This window comes from Panthera onca, chromosome B3 (assembly GCF_046562875.1).
Source record: "Panthera onca isolate mPanOnc1 chromosome B3, mPanOnc1 haplotype 2, whole genome shotgun sequence".
In the NCBI taxonomy this organism is placed as follows: domain Eukaryota; kingdom Metazoa; phylum Chordata; class Mammalia; order Carnivora; family Felidae; genus Panthera; species Panthera onca.
The window spans coordinates 128070776-128095098 of record NC_138344.1 but is presented as its reverse complement, the minus strand read 5'-3'; positions in this window follow the sequence as shown (position 1 = coordinate 128095098).

Sequence of the window (24323 nt, the reverse complement as noted above, 5' to 3'; positions counted from 1 at the left end):
GCTGGGGATGATGACTGGATTACAATACCGGAGCCAGACTTGCATTTCACTGCCTTTGGCTTTGGCCGGGGAGTGTCTTGGGTTTGGGCTTGAGGAGAGTAGAGAAAGGTAGGGGTCCCACACACTCCCCATGGCACTCCGCGAAAGGCAAGCTGTCCCACTTGGTCAGGCAGCACCACGGGCCACATGCTCTATGACATGGCAGATGAATTGGTGGGAAGTTTATACCCACCCTTGTCTAGGTACCCGGCGCCTAGGGTACATTCTAGCATGGAAGTTGTGATCCCCTGGGTAGGTGGAACAACAGACCCTGTGAAGACAGAAAGTTCCCTTCCCCACCCCCGCCCCTCCCCGCCCGCCACAGACATATTTCCTTGGCAAGGGCATACAGTTCCATTTTACACTGAGGTCTTCAAATTATGTATCTGGCCCCCACCCCTCTGCCTACCTCCAGCTGTACTGAAGTTCTCTGAGTTTCTCAAATACACCACCTTTGCACACTGGCAATATTCTTTTACCTGTAACAGTTTTAGCACATTTGAATACCTGGAAAATTTCTATGCACTCTTAACATAACACAATTACACATTTCCTTCTGATAAATCAAACATCCCCCACTTATATACCTCCAAGTAGATTTAGGCATTCCTTCCATGTTGTTCCGGGATGATTGGTGTCTCCCAGTCTTTGGCATTTAGCATATTGATATAGGTGTCTGCCATCCCCTTTATTTGAAGGGCAGCGCCTGTTTTTTTCTATAGTGCCAGAATCTAGCACATGCGGTCAGATAATAAATATTTGTTGAAAACCAACATTTATCCTGAATTACAATACTATATATTATTTATAATATCTTAGTATCACGTCAAATAAGTTTTCCTTAATATATGGCTCTCAGGAAATATTTTGAACATCTATCAAGTATATTTAACTTGAAACACAATTTCTAGAAAGTGGTATTTTTCCATTCTAATTTAAGGAACATTTCACAAACATACACACAGGCATACATCTATACACACAAACACTGAGGATGTCAGATACTTGACCTTGTTAAGGGCAAGTAGAGGAAATTAGCCAATTCATGTATTGTTTTTATTCTTTTTATTTTTAAACTTAACTGTCTGTTTAGCTTAAACAATAACTAACCTTGAATAATGTATGTAAATTTAGACAAGTGACTTACATAACACTAAGGGTAGACTTGAGAAGTGAGTTGTGAATTCATTTTCCATTTTTAGTATTGGCTTTAGTCCAAATGAGCTTCTCTGTTTCTAATGGTTACCTACACATATCAGTTCTATTTCAAATTTATGACGAATATGTAACTTGAAGTCAAGCTTTATAGACATGGGATTTTCAAACTTCAGTTATTTTAGGAATGCAAACACAATTCTTGCTATGTGTTTATACCAATTGTATGATTAAATAGTTAACATATTTTGTTATATAATGTACATAACTTGTCTTATTTAATGATTTTAAGGGAAACACACACAGTACCCAGTATGGAAAACCAGTATTGTTCCCAGAAACTAAGGTAAGTGTATGGATAATTTCATTGTAATCATAATAATGGGATACATTTAAAAAAATGAAATGCAAATGCGAATTTTTTTAAAGCATGCCTGAAAACAAATTCCTGAATAGGAGGTACTTTTTGTAATTAGTCAGTCCTAGAGGTAATCAGTTCAATATTATTTAGTTTAATAAAAAGATTTGGTTTTACATCAGTTAATCCAATATTCTTAGAGCTACTGCTGTGTTCTGAACCCTATTCTAATCATCGATAAGATGATTTTGCTTTTTACTTTTGACGCTCATCAACGTGCGGAATTCCAAATCACCTGCACATTTGTGTATATGGATTGTATGGCAGAGAGAAAGTTCTGCTCTGCAGTTCACTTGGCCTCCCTAAGCACGCAGCCAGGGTAACTCAGCAATTTCCCATGCAGTGAGCCTGGGCCCATCTCTCTGAATTCAAGTTAATGAAATGTGGCCAAAATGATACAGACTGACTTCAGGCACACTTTACTTTTTAGAAACATCTTCAATGTCCCTCCAGATCTTCCTCTAAAAATTTTAGAGACCACCTGTTCCAGAAGCAATAGCTGAAGCTGGAGGGGAGCTGCCCCAAATGCGGCACAAGAAATAAATCTTTCTAGGGAGAAGCCAATGAGATTCTAAGGTTTATTTATTACTGCAGCCTATCCCAGCCTATCCTAATGTACTCAAAAAGGCAAGTTATATTTCACAGCCTTCTCTGATAAGGACAGATAAGGCAATGAATTCACATTCAAAATGGCGTAAGCGAATGCTGTTCAAAAACCTTGCTTTTAGAAAAGGGGATATAGTTAACGGTGTTGTAATAGTGTTGTATGACAGATGGTGCTACACTTGTTAGAGTTGTTGAATCGCCATGTTGCATACCTAAAACTAGTGTAAAATTAAGTGTCAGTTACACTTCCATTAAAAAAAGGAAGGATAGAATAGAAAAGAAAGAAATGTGTGATTGCCAGAATATATTCTTCTGGATGCCAAACTGTTTATTGACACGGCTGTCTATGGGATGATATTTGTTACTTACTAAACACTTGCATAGATTTTAGAATATTCATAATGAGATCATTAATTATGTTCTAAGTGTATATGCATAACATCTTGAAAATATTCTCATTGGGGCGCCTGGATGGCTCAGTCGGTTGGGCGGCCGACTTCGGCTCAGGTCATGATCTTGCGGCCCGTGAGTTTGAGCCCCGTGTCAGGCTCTGTGCTGACAGCTCGGAGCCTGGAGCCTGTTTAGGATTCTGTGTCTCCCTCTCTCTGACCCTCCCCCGTTCATGCTTTGTCTCTCTCTGTCTCAAAAATAAATAAACATTAAAAAAAATATATTCTCATGAATCAATGATTTTTTTTTTCAAACAATATGGGCTTTTTTTTTTTTTTTTTACTTTTTTTAGTTGTTGTTAATTAAATAAATGAGATTAGAGGCCATATTCACAGGGTTATTATGTGGGTTTATTATGTCTAAAGTAATAATGAAATAATAGTGATGATTCCAGGTTATTAAGGCACACATATTTTTTTTTAAGTAGGCTTCACAAGAAACGTGGGGCTTGAACCCATGACCCCGAGATCGGGAGTCACATGTTCTACCAACTGAGCCAGCCAGGTCCAAATTAACCGCTGGACATGATTATGATTCCCTGAGTTCAGTTGTGAGCGATAGCCTCCAGTTATTTGCCTGTAGTAAATTAACAAGAGTTAATCCTTTGGTTAATAAAAATCACCCCTATAAGCATTTTGGATTCTTCTTCTTTTTATCATTTATGTCAGTTTATCAACCAGTTATATGATCTACCCAAAGTGATCTCAGAGGGATTGGCCTCTGGGGCTGGCTAGCTCTGCTGTTTAAAGCAAAGTTCCTAGGAAGTTGACAGTAAGTGATCAATATCTTTAGTCTACTCAGAGTCCAAGGATGCGCCGCTAACCCCAGAGAAATTTTCTCGTTCACAAAGATGTCCCGTGGACAATAGGAATGGTCAAGGCAAATCCTGGGAAGCTTAAGTGTTGACGTAAAATTTAAGAGTAAAAAATTTCATTACCTCTTCTGGGAAAAACTGAACATGATATTATGTACTTTTCTATCATTGAGTTAATAGAATTAATTTTTGTCTTTGTAAAAATCAAATGTATAAAAGTGAAGAAAGTAAATAATAAAAGGTCCCCCAATTATAATCTCATCACCAGAGGTAGGTAGACATTGCTAACATTGCTGATCTGCAACAGATATGGTACCTTAATGCTATCATTTTATTCATATTATGTATACTGTTCTTAAGTTAATTTTTTTCTAGTAAAAAATTTATCATAAACACCAGTCAAGGCAGTATGTATAGATTTGCTTTATCTTTTTAAAAGACTGCTTAGAATTCCATTGTATCAATACACTGTGATTTATGAAACCTGCTCCCGATTGATCAACTTGTGTCTCCAGGTTTTTGCTCTCTCCAAAAAATGTTTCAGCGAACACATTTTTATATACATCTTGGGAATTTTATACCAGAATATCTGAACCTTTTCAAGTGGAACTTCTTGGCAAAAGAGAATGTATCTTTTGCATTTTGACAGATACTGCCAAAACAGACCATAATTTTACATTCAGCCAAATTAATTTTACTGGTGTCTCATTCCAGTGATTCTGCCTTCAGTGTGTTCGTGTAGGCAGCCAGCTGTGGATGGAAGAATTTGCTGAATCAACCGATATCAATTTACATTCAAGGCTGGCTGTGATAGCTGACATCAAATGACCGAAACCATTATCACGATTTAAACGAAGGAATTTAAAGAACTCAAGAGCCAGGGATGCTAGACTTACCTGTCCCAGGTATGCTGTCCACTGACCTCTGAATTATTTGACTCGCAGTATTTTCTCTTCTTCCCATTTTTTCAAGAATTGTTAAAGTAGCCCTGACACACTGGAATTGACACTTTTGACCATTTTTTTTCTCAGCCAGGAATCCTGGTGATGAAGGTGGCAGCTCAATGGCAACCTCAGTAAGTTTGAGAAGCATCAAATAATGTCTTGGTCAAGCAGGGCCAGTTAAATGGTATATGCAAGTGGATGATCATTTATTATCAGCAGAGGAATGACTCTTAAACATGTAGAGATTTTTGGTAGATCTTATGGACTAAAGTTTTCTTAAGGGAAAAAATATATTCAGTAGGGCTGTACACTAAATTTTTTATTTTTTTTTCCTTTTTCTTGTTTTAATTTCAAAAGCAAGACTTGGAAATAAGTCCTTTGATTCAAACGACTCATTGGATCCTACAGTTTCTAACCATGAATTGATTTATCATCCTTAAATTCCTGAGTAAAACTGGCCTGGGAGTGGTTGTGAAAGCAGTGGCCTCTAATATTACAAGATCACCATGTGAAATTTTTTTGTAGCCTCTTTTGGTAGAACCTGTAACTTTTTATCTTGGTGTCTGTTTTTGAAGGAAGAGGAAAAAAACAAAATGAAACAAACAAACAAAAAACAACTACTAATGCCTGGGGCAATGTAATTCCTATGTCCAGAACACAAATGTAATTTGATGGAGGTCAGGTTCACTTTATAAATCAAGCTCTGATTATAAATGAGCTTTTGGTTTACGTTTATCTGACATAAATTATCTCTCCAGTTTCTAAATATTATAAATCTTGATATTGGGTCTTATGGACAAAGGGTAAATTAAAAAACTTGGAAGTCTGCTTACTTCCACCCTACTCCAACGAGGTCATAGATATTCCCATAAGAACTGAAGATATTAACACCACTGCAATAGACTGGTTTCCCAATATTGCTAGAGAAAAAAAACTGTTGGATTTTCAAGAATGATGGAGGATTGCTGTGAGTTTACCGGATAGTGAGTCCAATTGGAGATAATGTTTCTGATATCATCAGTTGAATAGAGAATAGCAATATATGGCCATGAAATTGGAATGCAATTATTCATATTATGTTTCCATTTTTTGATTCCATTGTTTTCAAACTCTCAGATGTAAGTTTCTTTTACAGCTGAAACAGGAGTAAATACTTCATTCTTCACCCTAGCTGTTAAGTCAAACTGTGTTGGTGAAATAAATCTCACTTGGCCATGCTATATAAATCTTTCTATATGTTCCTAGATTTTGTTTGTCACTGTTTGTTGAGGATTCCTATGTCTATAAGAGATATTGATTATAAGAGATATTGGGCTATAGTTTCCTTTCCTTTGGCTATTTTGCCTGGTTTGGGTATCAGGGCAACATTAGTCTTATAAATGAGTAGAGAACTTGTTTTTGTCTCTTCTTGTGAAAGAATGGCATTAGTTATTTTTTGAATTTTAGGTGAAATTAATCAGTGAAGCCATCTGGTCTGGGTTCTTCTTCTAAGTGGGATGCTTTAAATTACAAATTTGATCTTTTTACTTGTTAAAGTTTTATTCAGATTTTCTATTTCTCCTTTCTTGAGTCATGTTGGTACTTTGTATCTTTTTAAGATGTTAAGAACTTTCATCTAAGTTATCTAATTTGTTGCCATACACGTGTTGACAGTACTCCCTTAAAATCCTCTTTATTTCTGTGAGGTTGGTCATGTCCCCTCTTTCTCTCTGTATTTTTTTAAAGTTTAGTTATGTATTTTGAGAGTGAGAGAAGGTGTGAGTCATGGAAGAGCAGAGAGAGAGGGCGAGAGAGAGAATCCCAAGGAGGCTCCTCGCGGTCAACTTGGAGTCTGATGCAGGTTTGGAACTCACAAACCATGGTATCATGACCTGAGCCTAAGTCAGGCACTTAAACGACTGAGTGACCCAGGTTCCCCAAACTCCACATTTTTATAAGTTAAGTCTTCTCCCTTTTTTTCTTGGTTGGACTAGCTAAAGACTGTCGATTTTATAGATCATTCCAAAGAACAAATCTTTGCTCATTGATTTACTCTGTTATTTTTTTTTAAATGTCTACTTCATTTAGTTTCGTTCTAATTTTATTTCCTTCTTTCTTCTTGCTTTGTGTTCAGCTACCTCTTCTTTTTCTCTTTTCAGTAGCTAGCTTATTAGTTTGAGATTTTTTTTTATTTATTATTTTTTTAAATTTTAGACAGAGAGAGAGCAAACGTGTGAGTGGAAGACAGGGACAGAAGGAGAGAGAGAGAGAGAGAGAGAGAGAGAATCATAAGCGGGGTTTGATCCCATGACTCTGGCATCATGACCTGAGACAAAATCGACTGCACCATCCAGGTGCCCTGAGATCTTTTTTTTTTAAATTTAGGTGCTTGCAGCTATAGATTTCTACATAAACACTGCTTTAGCTGCATCTTCTCAGTTCTGAGGTTTTATCTGTATTCTCACTTATCTCAAAATATTTTCTAATTTCCCTTTTGGTTTACCCTTTGATCCAGGGGTTATTTAGCAGTGTGTTTAATTCCCATGTATTTTGAATTATACAAATACCCTTCTGTTGATTTCTACTTTAATTCTATGTTGTTGAGAATATACTTTGTATTATTTCAACACGTTTAATTTCATTGAGGCTTGTTTTATGGAATAGCATGAGGTTTATCCTAGAGAATGCCCCATGGGTTCTTGGGAAGAATATGTATTCCACTATGCTTGGGTGGAGGGTCCTATAGATATCTGTTATGTTTAATACTGTATTCAAATATTCGATTTCATTTATGATATTCCACATAGTTCCACCCATCATTGAAAGTGGGGGTATTTAGGTCTGTAACTATTATTTCAAATTTCCCATTTCTCCCTTAAACTTTTCAATTTTGTGTATTTAGAGCTCTATTGTTAGAGAAAGAATTTATTATTACCTCCCTAGAACACACTTCCTTCAGATATCCACACTAATCTCTTCTTTATTTCTTTTCGACTTCTACTCAAATATCACCTTACTGGAAGACTTTTTCATGATTAGCCTAACACTGGATAAAAGAGCAAGAGAGGTGAGCCCAATACCCAACTACTTTATCATTTGTCAATTTTTATCTAAAGTACTCAAATCTTCCTCATAATATGTAATCGTTTCTTATTGTCTGTCCACCGTCCCACCCAGAATATAACCTGTAAATCATCAAAGACTTTGTTTAGTTGACTTCTAAATCCCTGGCATTTAGGCCAATGCTTAGCTTATAGTAGGTACTTGTTAAGTATTTGTTGAATTAATAGAATGAATTAACTAGAGCAGCGGTGACCAAACTTTTTCTGTAAAGAACCAGATAATAAATATTTTAATCCTCTGGGTCATAAAGTCTCTGGTCTCTGTCACAAGTACTAAACTCTGCTAACGTATTTTAAAAGCGGCCATAGGTGATATATGAACAAATGAGCATGGCTGTTTTCCAATGGAACTTTGCTTATAAGAAAAAAGACAGTGGGAGAGACTTGGCCCACTGGTTGGAATTTGCCAACCTCTTGACTATAGGATAGCAAGTGCAGGAAAGAACTCAGCAACTGGCAATGACTTTAAGAACAACACTTTGTCATTGTCTATAGACAATGGACCTATAGATTCAGAAACTGGATGCAATTATTGTATTGTGGAAGGGGTCATTACCTTGTAGTTGTGCCTAAAAGCATTGGGTTATGTTGGGAATTAAGAGCTTTGGATAGATGTCCCAAGAATGTGGGCATATATGCCTAGCGCACATGGATGTTTTTTTTCATTCTACAAATATTTATTGATCACCTATTTACTTGGCATTCTCCTAGAGAGTGGGAAACATGTATTAGACATATTGGGTTGGAGTATGTTAAATAAGCAGTTGGGGATTTATCTCATCTAGCTTCCTTTTTCAGAAAATTTGCTCACACCACAGTTTGGGCAATGGTTCATGTCATTTTGCCTCCCTGGCAGTAGCTGGTTAGATTGTGAGGAATGAATACTGGGCAACAACCCACAATGTGAGACTCAACATAAAAAGATGAGCTGAGACAGAATTTTTACTCTTAAGCAAGTAGAAGTTGGAGGCCTGGGGGATCAGAAAGAAATGGAAATGGAGACTGAATCATTTTAACAGTGGACGGTTGGAATGAATGTTTGTCAACAGCTAACTGAGAAGATCCTAGAGCCACGTGGGGTCCACAACCACACTTCATTCCTGGCCTCACTTATACTTCCTTGCTATTAAACTCTACCAGCCTAAATTTTATTACCTGAGATAGTTCGTACTCACAATTTCAGTCGAAAGTTCAATCTGCATCTGTAGCAAGCATATCCTGCTGTTGTGTTGTTGTTGTTGCTGTTGTTGTTATTGATTTTTTAGCATAAGTAAGTGAAGGAAGGATTTTTTTCAGAGAACTTAGCCTTTTCAGAGTTTTTCTTTTCTCCTTTCTTTCAGAAACATGAATTATTTTCCTTCTCAAAAGGGAAATTAAGAATTAAAAAGATTATTTTGCAGCGGAAATTTTTCTAAGGTATTATTTTTTACACATAAGGAGATATAAAATGAGAACTTATACTTCGATATCACCACACAATTGTAGGTGGCTTGGTGGTTTTGAACATTTGGAAACTATTAATACAATTGATAGGAAAAAAAAAAACCTAAACAATTCATTGTTAAGATTTGATAATAGGTCTTCTAATGGATAAGACAGTATTAAGCTGTTTAGCAATATTTCCACTACTTTGAACCAATCTGTTATCTTATTGTAATTTATTTTCTGAATTCCTTCCCACCCAACCATTGAATCTTGTTCTCAAAATTGTTTTCAGGTTTCTCAATCTCTTGCCTATCCATAGAGACTTTCAAGCAACCCTAAAAACAAAACATAACACTATTTTGTGCTTGGCATTATGAAAATTTCTTTCTTTATATATTTGAGTGCATGGGTATTTGTGTATATAAATATGTGGATATTCACACATGCCATCTTATATTAAAATATAAGAGCATCTGATAAGCAGTATAATATTTTCATTACAGAAGAAAAATATGCATTATATGCATTGTTTTGTTAATTAATGAGTGCGTTTCTAAATTCCAGACAGCAATAGGGCCAGTTAAGTGAGTTAGGGAAAGATTATCAGGAACTAAGATAAAAGCCATAACTTAGATCCAAATTATATAAAGCTCTCTAAGTCATAAAATAGGTTGATTTTTACTCTGAGATGAGAACATTTTAGGCAGAAGAGGGACCCATCTTTTTAAGAGGCTCACTCGGGCTGCCATGCTGAAATGGCTGGAAGGTTCAAGGGTTGAGGCTGTTATATTTATTTGGGCATAAAATAATGGTGGTTTGGGCCAGAACAGTAGTGATGGGAGGTTGTTAGAAGTAGATTTGTGTCATGTGAGAAAAAGAAGACCTTTGTCTTTTTTTAACTTGTATGTATCCTTCCAGTGTATCTTCATGCATGTACAAGTAGATGTACTTCTTGTCTCAATTTATTTTACAAAGTGCATTAGGCTGCATACTTTGATGTGGGCATTTATTTATTCATTTCATTTATGGATATGTTTGGAGCTCTTCTCATGTCTGCATATAGGATGCACAGTCTCCAACTAATCCCTAATAACAGACCTTTGAGTTGTTTTTAACTCTTAGCTACTAAACCCAGGGCTTTCATGATTAGCCTTGCACATGAATCATTTCTGTGTGTGTACAGGTCTATCTGTTCGATCAATCTTTTGGAGTAGGATTGCCAGGTCAAAACATTCATGCATTTGTAATTTGAGTTATTAATTCTCAAATTTAATATTTGGAAAAGCTTCTTAAAAAGCTCCTATTCTTTAAAATTAAAAAAAAAAAAAGATGGGTTTCTGTAAGATCTATGTAGTTGAGTGGTTGGGTTTGTTTGGTTTGTTTGTGTGATTACTCTGAAGAGGCACAAATAAAAACATTTTGGAGCTCAACATCATAAATATATGGATTTTTGTGGTTGGATTTTTTTGTATTTATTTTTTCTTGTCTTCATTTTTATTTCTATAATGTTATCACTGTGCTGAACGTTGTTCTGTCAAAAGCTTGTATAACAAGCTTTGGACTCCAACTGTTAGCCAGGCTAAGTGTAAACCTGAGCTCTATTTGTCTATAACCTTAGGGAATTTACCCAGACTCTCTGTGACCTATTTCCTTAGTGGTAAAATGTGAAAAATAACCACCATTATCTCATTGGGTTGTTATGTGGTTAAGCAATTTAAAATATGTAAAAGCATTTAGAGCAATACTTGACACAGAATGAACATTAATCGAGTGTTAGAAGGTTTTACAAGTCACTTTATCAATTCTAATGTTTTTAACATTTATTTATTTTGAAAGAGAGAGAGAGAGAGAGAGAGAGAGAGAATGCCTGCACAAGTAGGGGAGGGGTAGGGAGAGATGGAGAGAGAGAATCCAAAGCAGGCTCCACATTGTCAGCCCAGAGCCAGACACAGGGCTTGATCTCATGAACCATGAGCTCGTGACCTGAGCCAATAACAAGAGTTGGACGCTTAACCAACTGAATGAGTGCCACTGACTTTGACAATTCTGTGAAAAGATGTAGGTACAGTAATAATAATATTACTTTGTCTATACATATCCAGCTTTCCTCTAGACAGAAGAGTGCCTATAAATACATTAAAATTAATTAGATTCAATTCCTTTAATTTATACATAACTTCCTCACATGCAAAGCGTTTTAAGAAATAGGACTAAAAAATTGTTTTTGGAAAATATCTTGCCTAACAAGACAGCAAGATAGTAATTTTTTAAGGTACACGGACAACCTACTGAAGTCATACAGAATTTTAAAAAAAAAAGGAAAAAAGATTTATAATTGCATTAGATAAGTATTAAAAGTTTCTTAAGTGGAGATATTTATATTTTTAAATTAAATTGACATATGGGTTTGATATTGCCATGGGCTGGCAGATGGCCACATTTCTAAGTATTATGAAAAATACAAAGGTGATTGTTGGATATTTAAGAAAGTTGACAGAGAATCAGTTCAATTTTTTTAAACAACCCTGCCTTCAAAAATGATTTAAGGGCTGCCCATTATTTCAAAAATCAAAAGGACATGGCAATTAGCAGTCAAGTAAGGAGACGCCATTTGGGGTATAGAAGGAATATGAGAGGCAGTGATGTCACAATGCTTGATGAGAGTACTCATTACATGGGTGTCCCCAGTTTATGGAAATTCATTTAGAATATTCATGATGTGTGACAATTTAGAAATACATTTTTTTAATATTAAAACAAAAGGCTCAGCATGGTTAATTCATGCTGCTGAGAGAGCTAAATGTTCCTCAGAGACGCCTCAGGCTTTACACTGGACAATGGACTGGGAACGTTTCAGGTGGTGATTTGTGACTTTTCATCCCAGCTTTGACCATAGCAACTTTGTTGTTTGATATGTCAGCATTCTGAATATATTCCGTTAGAATAAGGATAACTGTTTTAGTTTTCTAGGACTGTCCTAATAAACTACTACAAACCAGATAGCTTAAAACAACAGAAATTTATTATCTCACAGTTCTAGAAACTGAAAGTCTGAAATCAAGGTTTGCACGGGGCCATGGTCCTCCTGAAGGCTCTAAGAAAGGATTCTTCCTGCCTCTTGCAGTTTCTGATAGCCCCAGGTGTTCTTTATCTTGTAGCTGCCATGCATCAATCTCTGCTTCAGTTGTCATGGAATATTCTGCCCTTGTTTATCTGTGTACACTTCTAAATTTTCCTTTTCTTGTAAGCCCACCAGTCATATTGGATTAACAGCCCACTCTAATTGAGTATGACTTCATCTTATTTTGATTATATCTGCAAAGACCCTGTTTCCAAGCAAATTCTCATGCATAAATACTGGGGATCTGAACTTCACGTATCCTTTTGGAGGACACAGTTGAAACCAGGATCATATCCAATAAGGCTTCAAAGACACTGGATTAGAGAATACAAAACCCACAGAGTCCTCGGGCTTTTCTATCCAGTTTTAATTTTAAAAAATACCCTGGTATGACCAAGTGCACTTAGCCCTACGGCTCCAATGGAAAATAAGCTGCCTTAAAATGTGTTGCCTCGAGGTACAGAATCAGCTGTCCCTTTCTGTTTGATGCCTTCCCCAGAAAAAAAAAAAAAATGCTAAGCCATACTCAGCCCCATGGGCCCTGTGATGGTGCAGCAGCACACTTCTTAAGAAATTAGGGTAGACTGGTAGTTTCTCCTTTCCTTCACCAAACATGCCTCTTTGCCAGACTCATCATCTGAGTCCTCCTGTCTGAGAATATGACTTGATTTGGTCTCCCAGATACTGAATTTTGTCACTAACCTTTTAGAAGTCCGCATTTTCCCCCACAACAAGATGAGCCAAATTCTTTGCTAGCTCAGTTGAGATCTGATTGCACAACACACTTGTTATTTATGTACAAATCAACAGCTTGTTCCCCTTCACTGCTCACCCCTTCAATGTGATTTAATATTTCAGCACTGGACAGAGGATTATAGATTTTGTTTCATCTTGAACCGCATAATTCATTTTCATATATTAGATCACAAATGATTGGAAAACAGATTCTAATTGGCAGGTAGCCATTTATGTAAAATCTAGTAGGAAATGTTAAGCTCTGACACCTTCCCCTTGAAAAGGCTTTTGAAATAAAATTAAAATTCATCATTCAGTGTTGAATGTTTTATACTGCTGGGAGCTAATTACCACACGCATCTGAGAAGTATGTGCTTATCTCTCTTCCAGGCCACTTGTCTTAAACTGTAGGCTCTAGGCTTCACAATTTGTGCTAAATCCTCCAGTTGCCAAGTGGGATAAGGGCTGTTTGCACAAAGTGTATTCTCAGGGGACTCTAGTTTGATCCAGGTGAGTGAAAATGCACCTGCTCCTTGCTAGCCCTGGCGGGGTCTTTTCCTACTGGAGTGGGATTAACGGCTGTCAACTCCCATATTTACCTGGGAGAAGAGAGTTGTGCATCACCAAAAGAAATACGAAAACCAGGAATTTGTTTGGCCAAAAAGCCGGTCTGGAGAAACTAAACTCAGCCCTATGGCTGGGCTGGAGTTGACGTTTCAGTCATGCGAGTTGGGGAATATTAAGATGAGCCTGACAAAGCCCAACCATCCTTCTCTCCATTGTGTCCACCTCTACCCAGTGCAACTGTTACCTCTTAGTCTAGACAGATCATAGTGATAGTCTGTCACTAGAGCCTACAACAGGTATATTATCTTAGTTACCCAAGTTCTTTCTTGGGAAGAAAGCCACACACTATCTCTCTGGAATACTAGGTTTTTGTTTTTGTTTTTGTTTTTTCCTCTTCTAGGGACAGCCCATTTTCCTGACTACACGTCCACCATTATCTTGAATGGTGGCACCTCTCTGTTGCACCTATTTATTTAGTATCCAATTCATTATCTGCCTGCTTTATGCTTACCCTTGATTTGGCCTTACATGGTAGGTTCAGATTTTATCTCTTTCTTTTAATTACCCTTCACATTTCTTTAATATCACTTCTAAAGTATTCACGTTTCCATTTACTCAGCTCCCATTGGACCTCTGACTTCTGAGCTTTTCTCCTATTCTTCCATTATCCACTAATTCAAGGAAGTCAGATACTCGAGACTCGTGTGGCTATTCCTACATCAACATGCATGGTAGACTTTGCTCATCTGTCTACACCATTGTTGGTTTCTGACCTGACCTGAGCCATAGAATCCATAACTTACTTTTCAGACAACTGCTGCCAATTTATCAGAGTTGGCCCTTGAGATAGGAGCGGTTTACGATCCCTGTCTTTATCTAGGCTTGTAGCCAGACTCCAGGTCCTCGCCCTAGGTTCATAAGCACTCAACCCTGAATGAGTAAGTGCTCGATAAATATCGGTTAAATGAGTAAAATAATGAATGAATGGAAAAGTGCCAATATCCTTGAACTGCTTATGTAACTGCCAGATAGGAATGGAAGTGCGGTTCCAGTACTGACCACTATGTGGCCTTGAGAGAGTTTCCTATCCTTGTGGATTTATCTGTAAAATGGGCATAATAGTGCTCACTTTATAGGATTGTAATAGGACAAAACCCAGATGATATCTGTAAAGCTGTGGGCACAGTGCCTGTCATGCTTTACATGCTTAATACATATTGGTCCGTGTTATTGCTGATTTTATCAAATAACTTCTATTCATTAAAACCTACTTTTTTCACAACATTTCTTTTCTATGTGCATCTGATTTAGTTGTAATGGTTCAATACCATCCCTTTAAGCACTGGAAATAATAGGTTTGCCAAGTACACAATTTTGTCTCCTAATAGAGGGGACAAGTTGCCGTCTTTTAAATGCCCAGCAGAGAAGAAACCACCCTTGTCAAGCTCTGGTCCTAAGAAAGGGTTTATCTGGAGATACATTCATAGGAAAACTTTGGCTAATGCTACACTTAATCATTTGAATATGGTTACTCTCTGGGCTGTTTATAGAAGCATATTTCTGATATAAGTGTATATTTTGTGATCTATAGTTAGAAACGAAGCTCACATTTTTCTTTGATTTAAATTTCACTATCCGAAACGGTATACCAGGGAATGGTGGGAAACTTGACAGTTACACCTGGCTTCCATACCATTTATTATTAAACTCTCCTAGAGATCACACTCATCTCTAGATGTACAGAGTCCTGAATCAAGGGATACTTTGCCCAGATAATGGGGTCGTATTTATTAGCCACGCAACTGGCAGTTTTATGTGAAATACAATGGTTACTTATACAGAGAGGGTGGATGAAGTATTAGACCAAAGGAATATAAAATCAAAATAAGGCCGTTTGCTTCTCCAGATGTTTCTACCATCAACATAAAAAATGCATCTCTTATTTAGGAGATTACTAGTATGTTATGTTGTTACATGTCAGGAGAGTACTGTTAATGATACAAAAGATGGACTTCTGCCAGAATCAAGCTCTGATTAATTTTTTTAAGATTCATTTATTCCTAAAAGTAAACCAAAACATCTTACAGTTGGTATTTATTAATGCATATGTAGAAATGACTATGGTTGCTATTTTGCCTGAATTTCAAATCTCAATTTCTTCTTTCTCTGCTTTTCATAGGGATCAAAAGCATTGGAAAAGAAAAACCCATGATGCTCTCTTGCAATGTACCTTCCTGTCAGAATGGATTTTTTTTCAAGTGCTCAGTAGCTTTTTAAAACTTGCCTAATAAGTCTTTCACTATTTCCCTTGGGTGATTATCGATAATTTGAGTTTGTGATGCTATTTTTCCCTCAAAATGTGGTCTATAGTTGGACATTTTAAGTATTAACTCATTGTTCTGATTCGTATTCCACCCCTTCCTGGAATCATACACAGTTTACCAGATTGAATATTTCCTTTTCTTCTTTGCAGATTTCATAATACAAATATTGCATCCTTATTTCTGAGCCTGGGGAAACATTATTTTTGAGGGAAAATTGCTCTTTGGTACTAATTGCAAAGTACACGGTACATGATTTGACAAAAATCTATCTAGAGAAATAAAGGAATAATTTAAATGGTCTGAAAGCTTGGGCTCTGCTATAAGCTTCTATAAAATAAAAAGGAAAGAAAAATTATATTCTACACAGAACACAGTTTTACCATATAATTTCATTGCTAAATATAACAGGAATTAGAATGATGAAAATAACAAAATGCTAATAGAACTATGCATGCCTCAAGGTTGCCATTATGACATCACCATCATCCTTTTAATTACTTGGGTTATAGAGCTCTAATGCACTCTCTGTAAGTTCAATATGACTGGTGAAACATGTTAATATGAATATTTAAGTGCAGCTAAAATTCATTAAAGTACGATTTTTCCTGCTTGACGTAAACATATCTGAGTTTTTAAGACCAAATCTATTGGGAAATTGGAATGATTTCACAAATATAACATTCTTTATCTAGGTATGAGAAAGAAACACATTTGGAAATGTCTAGAAAATCCATTGAATTTCTAGTTTTTCCCCAGGAAGTGAAAGAATGTAAATGCTTAGTTGGAGACCTGAGATCAATGACTTTATTCCCAGCTGGTCTCTCTGTCTCTAGTCAATGGGAATATAGCTGGTCAATGAATTTCCATTCTATTTGACTAAGATGATTATGGATTTTTACACTGAAAAAGAATGTTCCACCTCAATGATGTACAAAGATGTATAATTTCTTGGATGATTATTTAATAAAAAATTCACTTAATGTAGTTGATCAGACAATATGGGAAAAGCTTGATATCACTCTATAAACTACACCCCAGATGAGACTAAATTAAAAGCAAAATGATTCTGAAATCATTTAAGTGGTTATTTTACCACTGGAGATTTTGAGCAAATATAAAATAGTAACTTAATAGACGTTCCCTAAATCTTTCTCCATTTCACTGATTTGCAAGGCTAAAGAGGCTACTCATTGTGTTCCTAACCAATGTTTATCAAAGGAATTACATTCACAGATTATAAAAGACTTTCTCATGCATCTAAGCATTTCTGCTGTAACCATTAGGTTGTACTTACCAAGAAACATCTACTATTTAATTAATATTTATTGCACATACTATATACCAGGAACAATTCTAGGTTCTGAGAACAGCAGTTAAACAAAGAGAAAACGTATTTAAAAAAAAAAAAAAATCCCTGTCCTGTGATGGTTACATTTTATTTGGAGGAGAGAGAAAGAAATAGCAATTTGCAAATATAAAAGAAATGGTAATTCAGGTGATGACATCGGTATTTATTTCTGTGCAACAAATCATTATAGACTTAGTTGGTTGAAATGGAAGCTATTTGATTTGCTTATGATCCTGTGGGTTAGAAATTTGGGTGGGTTCAGCTGAGTATTATTCAGGGTCTTCCCCAAGGTCAATCTTGCAGCCACAACCACTTAGTGACTCATCTAGGGCTCTATGGTCTAGGATAGCCTCTGTCCCATGTCTCACATTTGGTGCTGGCTGGTGTTACCTGGTCCAGCAGGCTTGATTTGGGGAAGCTTGCCTCAGAAGCCTCATGCTCCAGTGGGCTTCTTCACATGGTGAATCCAGGACAGTGTTCTAGGAAAGAAAAAGTAGACCTATGAAGCCCTTTGAGGACTAGGCTTAGAGTTCCCACGAGACCATTTCTACAATATTCTTTTTGTCAAAGAAAGTCATAAAACTACCCCAGATTCAAGGAATGTGGATTCAAGGAAAAAATATATTTCCTCCTTGGATGAGAAAATGTCCAAGAACTGTTGCAAATGAACATGTATACAAGGATGGAATAGATTTTTATGGCATTATGGCATCTTTTGATAACGAATCTACCTTAGGTCGTAATCCGTGTTATGGTGAAAATAAAAAGCAAGGAGAAAGATAAGGAATGCCAGGCCATAGTAATGACAAAGAATCCGAATTATAAATAAGAAGTAACATATTTGACAAACTTGGAGGAAATAGAGAAATACGGCATGTAGTTTTCTGGGGAAGATATTCCACCCAGAGGAAATGGCAAAGGTCCTGAGGGAAGTTTATGTCTGGAATATTCAAAAACCAATGAGGTGATCAAAATGGTGGAAGAGGAGTGGTCTAGCGGAAAAACAGTGGAAGAGGAGGTCAAAGTTATAAATGTGGGCCACTAAAGGGTTTTTTGCCTTTACTCAAATGACATGGGAAGACCTTGGAAGGTTTTGAAAAGATGAGTAGAACATTTTACTAAAGCTCTAAAATGATCAGTCTGGCTACGGTGCTGAAAGTAGACTATCAGAAGGAAGGATAAATTAGAGATTAATCAGGAGGATACTCCATAAGTCCAGCAAGATATACTTGTGTCTCAGACCAGGATCATAGTAGTGATTATATTCTGAATGTACTTTTAAGGTAGTGACAATAAGAAATGGTGACAAATTGGACGTGAACTATGATAAAGAGAAGATAAAGATGATTCCAAAGTTGTTTGGCTTATACAGTGGAAAGCCTGGGGTTGCTAGTTTAAAGACAGAGGATACTGAGGAAGGAGGGGTTTTGAGCCATATTTGGTGTTTATTGTTAGGTATTGTCTTAGCCTGGAATCTCCAGAAATTAAAACTGGGTTAACCACAAAATACAAGTAATTCATGAGGAGTGTGATCCGAAAACAAGAGTGAAGACAGGAGGAGAGTGATAGGGAAAGATCTAATGCAATATTGAACTGATCACCTGTAAAGATCACTTGTTCTTTGATTTGAGGGTTGATGTGAAATCCATCTAAGGATAATTTGGTCTCAGGGGAGAAAAGATTGTGCATGTTTTCACTGGTTACCATCTCCTTTTGGCTCTGGGATGTTGACCTCCTGAGTTTCTGGGCTTCTGAAGGTGTATGCACAAGTGTCGAGTGGATTTCCATGAAAGTCCTGCTGTTGAATCAAGAGAAGTCATTGGTGGGGCGCCTGGGTGGCTCAGTCGGTTAAACATCCGACTTTGACTCAGGTCATGATCTCGTGGTTTGTGGATTCAAGCCCTGTGTGGGGCTCTGTTCTGACATCTCAGGGTCTGGAGCCTACTTCAGATTCTGTGTCTGCCCCTGTGTCTGCCCCTCCTCTGCTCATGTTCTGTCTCTGTCTCTGTCTCTGTCTCTCTCTCTCTCTCAAAAATAAATAAAAACATTATTTTTTTAAAGACAAGTAATTTGTGCAGGAAGCCTCCCTTGTTACTCCTTAGATTTTTTAAAGTTTATTTATTTATTTTGAGAGAGAGAGAGAGCACAAGTGAGGAAGTGGCAGAAAGAGAGAGAAAGAGAGAGAGAGAGAGAGAGGGAGAGAGAATCCTAGGAAGGCTCCGCACCCCCAGTGCAAAGCCTGATGCAAGGCTTGAACTCATGAGCACTGTGATCATGACCTGAGTTGAAGTCAGCCGCTTAACAGACTGAGCCACCAAGTGTCCCACTACTTAGCTTTTTTGTGTGTCTCTTTCTTATCTATCCTTTGAATTAGAAACCCCTTCAATGTCACAATCTCTGCAAATACTTAATACAAGAGGGTTAGTGAAGAAACATCTTTTCCATGAGTGATGTTCTTCATCACTCATTTTTCCCCCTTCTAGATTTCCTTTACATTGACACTTCATTGACTGTGGGTTGCTTTCCTGAAAGATTGACTTATATCTTCAAGCTCAAAGGTTCAGAACCCTTAGTTACCTTGCCCTGTTTGGACCATGTACCATGTAATTTCCCATTCACTATTATTACTGAGAACAGACAAAAAGACTTCCTGTGAATCATCTAGGTTTTAGACATAGTCATTTTTGGCTCCATACGTACTATGTCCTCTGCTAATTAAGATGGATTGTCCCATGAGTGTAGAAAGATATTGCTTGACCTGAAAGACCCCTGGAAAGAGGAGCCCAAATATTCAGGTATAGTTTTATTTCCAAGTTCAGTTGAACACTCACTGGATTCCATACTAAAAAATATCTTAGGGAAATGCATAGCCCGACTGAACTCAAGGCAGATAAGAAAAGGACAAATTCCACAGTGTACCACTGGAAGTCATGTTCTAAGAGGTTTATTTTATATCCTCCTCTCATTTCCTGGACCTGAGTCTTCTAGATATGAGGGCTGAGCACAATTACAGGCCACTGGTTCAGCATATATACTGCCTTGTGAAAGACAGTGTACTATTCCTATAGAAGGTTGTCCCTGAAATGATGCCTTAATGGAACTTTTCATAGGACATTTCACTGTTCTATTGAATTTGTTTCTGGGTGAGGGGACAGTAGATAAGACAAGTGGAACCTATGGAAGAGAATAAAATTAGTGCATTTTGTAACTTTCTAAAATTCTCCATAAATATCTGGGGTATGTATAATAGGACAACTATACAATATCCCTGAATAAGAAATTATGACATAAGAATCCTGTCCCCATTCTTTTACCAACTATTTCCATAATCTTGAGAAAGTGATGACATTATGGCACAAGGGTGGCTCAGTTGGTTAAGTAAGTGACTCTCCTTTTCGGCTCAGGTCATGATCTCATGGTTTGTAACGTCGAGCCCACATCAAGATCTGTGCTGTGAGCACGGAGCCTTCTTGGGATTCTCTCTCTCTTTCCCTCTCTTTCTCTGCCTCTCGCCCACTCTTCAACTCTCTCTCTCTCTTTCTCAAAATAAATAAACTTAAAAAAAAAGGGATGCATCTCTATTCTAAGACTCTTCATCTGTATATTGGGGAGGTTGGGCTTATAATCACTAAAATCTCTTCCAGCCACAACAGTTGATGATTTTATGTTCCACAAACACAATCTATATAAGTATTGCTGAGCATCTAAAGGTTTTATATGCATTTTTTTTCACTGAATCCCAAAAGTCTTTGAGTCTTTAAGGTAGATAGTCATATTAGTGTACAGATTAAGAACACTGAACAGAAAATGTTTGATTACATGCCCAAGATTGCATAGCTAAATATTTGTTGACCCAGGATTGGAGTTCATATTTGGCTTCAGAAACTTTACACTTACTTACAGTGCTACAATAAGTCAATTTTTCTGAAAATACTATTGTTAATAATAAAATAATTTTTGTATGTAAAAAAGAAGTTGCTTAATGTTTGTCACTGTAGTTACTTTCATGGGAATAAAAGTAAAAAAAAATCTGTAGTTAAAAAAGAAAGCCTTTACTATTGGAATTCAACATGATAGTGTTCTTTGTTCTTAGGAATTTGGGGAGAAGTAGTCTATTCCACTTTCTTTATCTGTGTAAGTGAGCCTAGCCATTTTTTTCCTCCTTTTTAGGCCTCAATTTATTATAATGTGGAAACCCCTTTATGTTTATGATACTTTACTCTTTGAGCGGGCCATAATTCTTTCTTTGAGCACAAAAGATTGTTCTGAAAACTAATATTCTCATGTTACCTGCCCAGAATGAATTTATGTATACATTTGTACAGTAAGACTCTAGAAGATAAATTTGATGCCCTCTTTTCCAATGACCTTCTCACTCCTTCAGTAGTTTCCAACACAAACAAAAGGCCTTCATGAACCCCCCAAATTTTCTCTTCTAAGGACCAATAGTTGCAATACCCTATTTGGGTCATATAAAAACAACCATGCTCTTGAAAAAATAAAAATAAAAAAAAAATAAAATAAAATAAAAACAACCATGCTCATGTGTCCTATAGATAATTTGTCTTGTACCCTTAGCTTTCAAGACAGGTGTAGTTATTCTTTCACTGATATCCTCTACTTTGGTTATATTAAAGATCTATCTTGTGATATATTACTTAGAATTTAGTATCCCAGGATGCATTTTATTATTTCCTTCATGTTCCTAACTTTCTCACAGTCATTTCTGTAACAGATATTTTTCTGGTCTGAATTATGTTCCAGCCTCTCCCAATTTAATGTTATCAAAAAATTTCATTAACATGCTGTCTGCACCCTCTTATAGATCATTAGCAGCAAACCTGAAGGAGCCCACTCCATATTTCCCCCAGAAGGCTCTGTACCTATTAATCATTATCTTTTACTTATGGTCTTTAAGTTCATTTTTAATTCAAGTGACTGCATTATTCCCTGGGCCAATCTGAACAGAATTTATAAGGAAAGCTGCAGGAGCCTTGTCCTCCCAAGGTCTTAAAAGGTATTTTAAAGAATAATTATAAATATCTTATACTGTGCCTATATATTGCCTAGCAGATCAATTATAATCCTTGGAAGGCTATTTAAGATACTCGATAATTGCTTATCTTTTCTGTCATTCTGTTTTTCCTTTCTCCCTCTCTCCCTTCCTTTCTTCCTTCCTTCCTTCCTTCTTTCCTTCCTTCCTTCCTTCCTTCCTTCTTTCTTTCCTTCCTTCCTTCCTCCCTCCTTCCCTCCCTCTTTCTTTCTTTCTTTCTTTCTTTCTTTCTTTCTTTCTTCTTATTTATATTTTAAAATAAAATATATTTTATATTTTAACAAAATTTATATTTAATAAAAGACTTATATTTAAAAATTTTTTTTTTCAACGTTTTTTATTTATTTTTGGGACAGAGAGAGACAGAGCATGAACGGGGGAGGGGCAGAGAGAGAGGGAGACACAGAATCGGAAACAGGCTCCAGGCTCCGAGCCATCAGCCCAGAGCCCGACGCGGGGCTCGAACTCACAGACCGCGAGATCGTGACCTGAGCTGAAGTCAGACGCTTAACCGACTGCGCCACCCAGGCGCCCCAAAGACTTATATTTTAAACTGAATTTCCACAAATGCCCAATATAGCCACTTCTCTTGGGCAATCTTCTCTCACAACATCTCACTCAGAAAATTGCTTTGACCGATTTTCTCACTTTGAATGCCCTCCCCCATAGTTTTAGCCAGTGCTTTTTTTTTTTTGTCTCTTATGTTTCTTTTTTTTATTTATCTGGGATTTGAATTATTTGCTCTTTTATTTTTGCATCTGGCACAAAAAAATATTTATTCCTTCAGAGCAGTAACAGTATTTTCTTCTTGCTTACCATTCTACTATCTGTGACAATGCCAAATGCTCAGAAAACAAAGACTTAGGCATAGTCACTATTTCAATTACTTCTAGAGGAATCTGTATTTATAATACTTAATGTTATTTTGTCATTATTGATAAACATAAATGTCCCCCATGTGATGCATAGTGTTATGAGCTTTGCAGTTCTGAATTGAATCCTTGCTTTACAGGCTAAAAATTCTGGAATTGTGTGTGGTTATTTAACTTCTCAGCCTTATTTTCCCCAGCAGTAAATTCGTGATTACACGATTGACTCATAGAATAACTGTGAGGATTAATTAAGATAATAGCCATAAATAATCCGTTCCCTTTCATAGCATGATCAATTTTTTTTTTAAATTGCGTTACCTATTTTTTTCTTCAGGCATAGCTTACTGATACTACCAGTTTTTGTTTTCCAGATCTGCCATAAACAACAGGCGACCCATTTATGTTCCCCTACACCATTACAATCTTACGGATGTTTCAAACATCCATTAAGCCTGGATTTGAATTCTTACTAGGCTATTTTCTAGTCATATGATTTGGGGCAAATCACTTCTCTGCAATTTCATCTTACAAAGGAGAAGAACACTAATAATCCCCATGTCAAAGGCTTGTGCTGAGGTGTGAAGGAGAAAATGAATACAAATTGGAGCATAGTGCCTGGAATAGAGCCCAGGGTTCAATAATTCAGGACGATTCACTGGGGCCATGAGATAAGAATGAAGAGCATTTATAGGCCTTGGTTTTACTTCAGTCCTCGTTCTTTTCCCTTTCCCCCTGACCTTTGATTTTCCTTACAGCAGAGGGGCAAAGTCTACCTGGCTTGATTGTTTTTGTTTTTCTATGAACTAACTGAAATATGCTTAGCTCTAGCTCCCAGTATTTCTATACGGAAATGACATGCGCACTTGATATGAGTGAGAATCCACCAGTGTGTCGAACAACATTGTCCTCTACACCCCCACCCCTCGGCACCCAACCTGCCCCACGCCAGGGAGGTGCTTCACGGAACTCTTAGACTGAGAGCCAATAATGCCACATATTTTAAAATCCACTCTGTCTGCAGTTTACCTTAATTCATACAGTCACAATCTAAAGATTCACATAAATTATTGTTTTATTGACAAAAAAATAAAAACAGTTTAAAAAAATAAAGTTTCTAATTAAATATAGTGATCCTATGGAAAACCAGACTCATACTTTGAAATGCCATCTTTTAAAAACTGAAACATGGGGTCAGTTTGTCTTGGTCTTCCATCCACGTGGACCATGTGTCTTATTTTCTTTCTCTATTAAGTAATTCATCTCCCTCCTCTAATTCAGACAACATTAGTATAACCAGTAACAGCACAATTATCTTTTTTATTATGTGACAATTATCTAATATTAGATTATT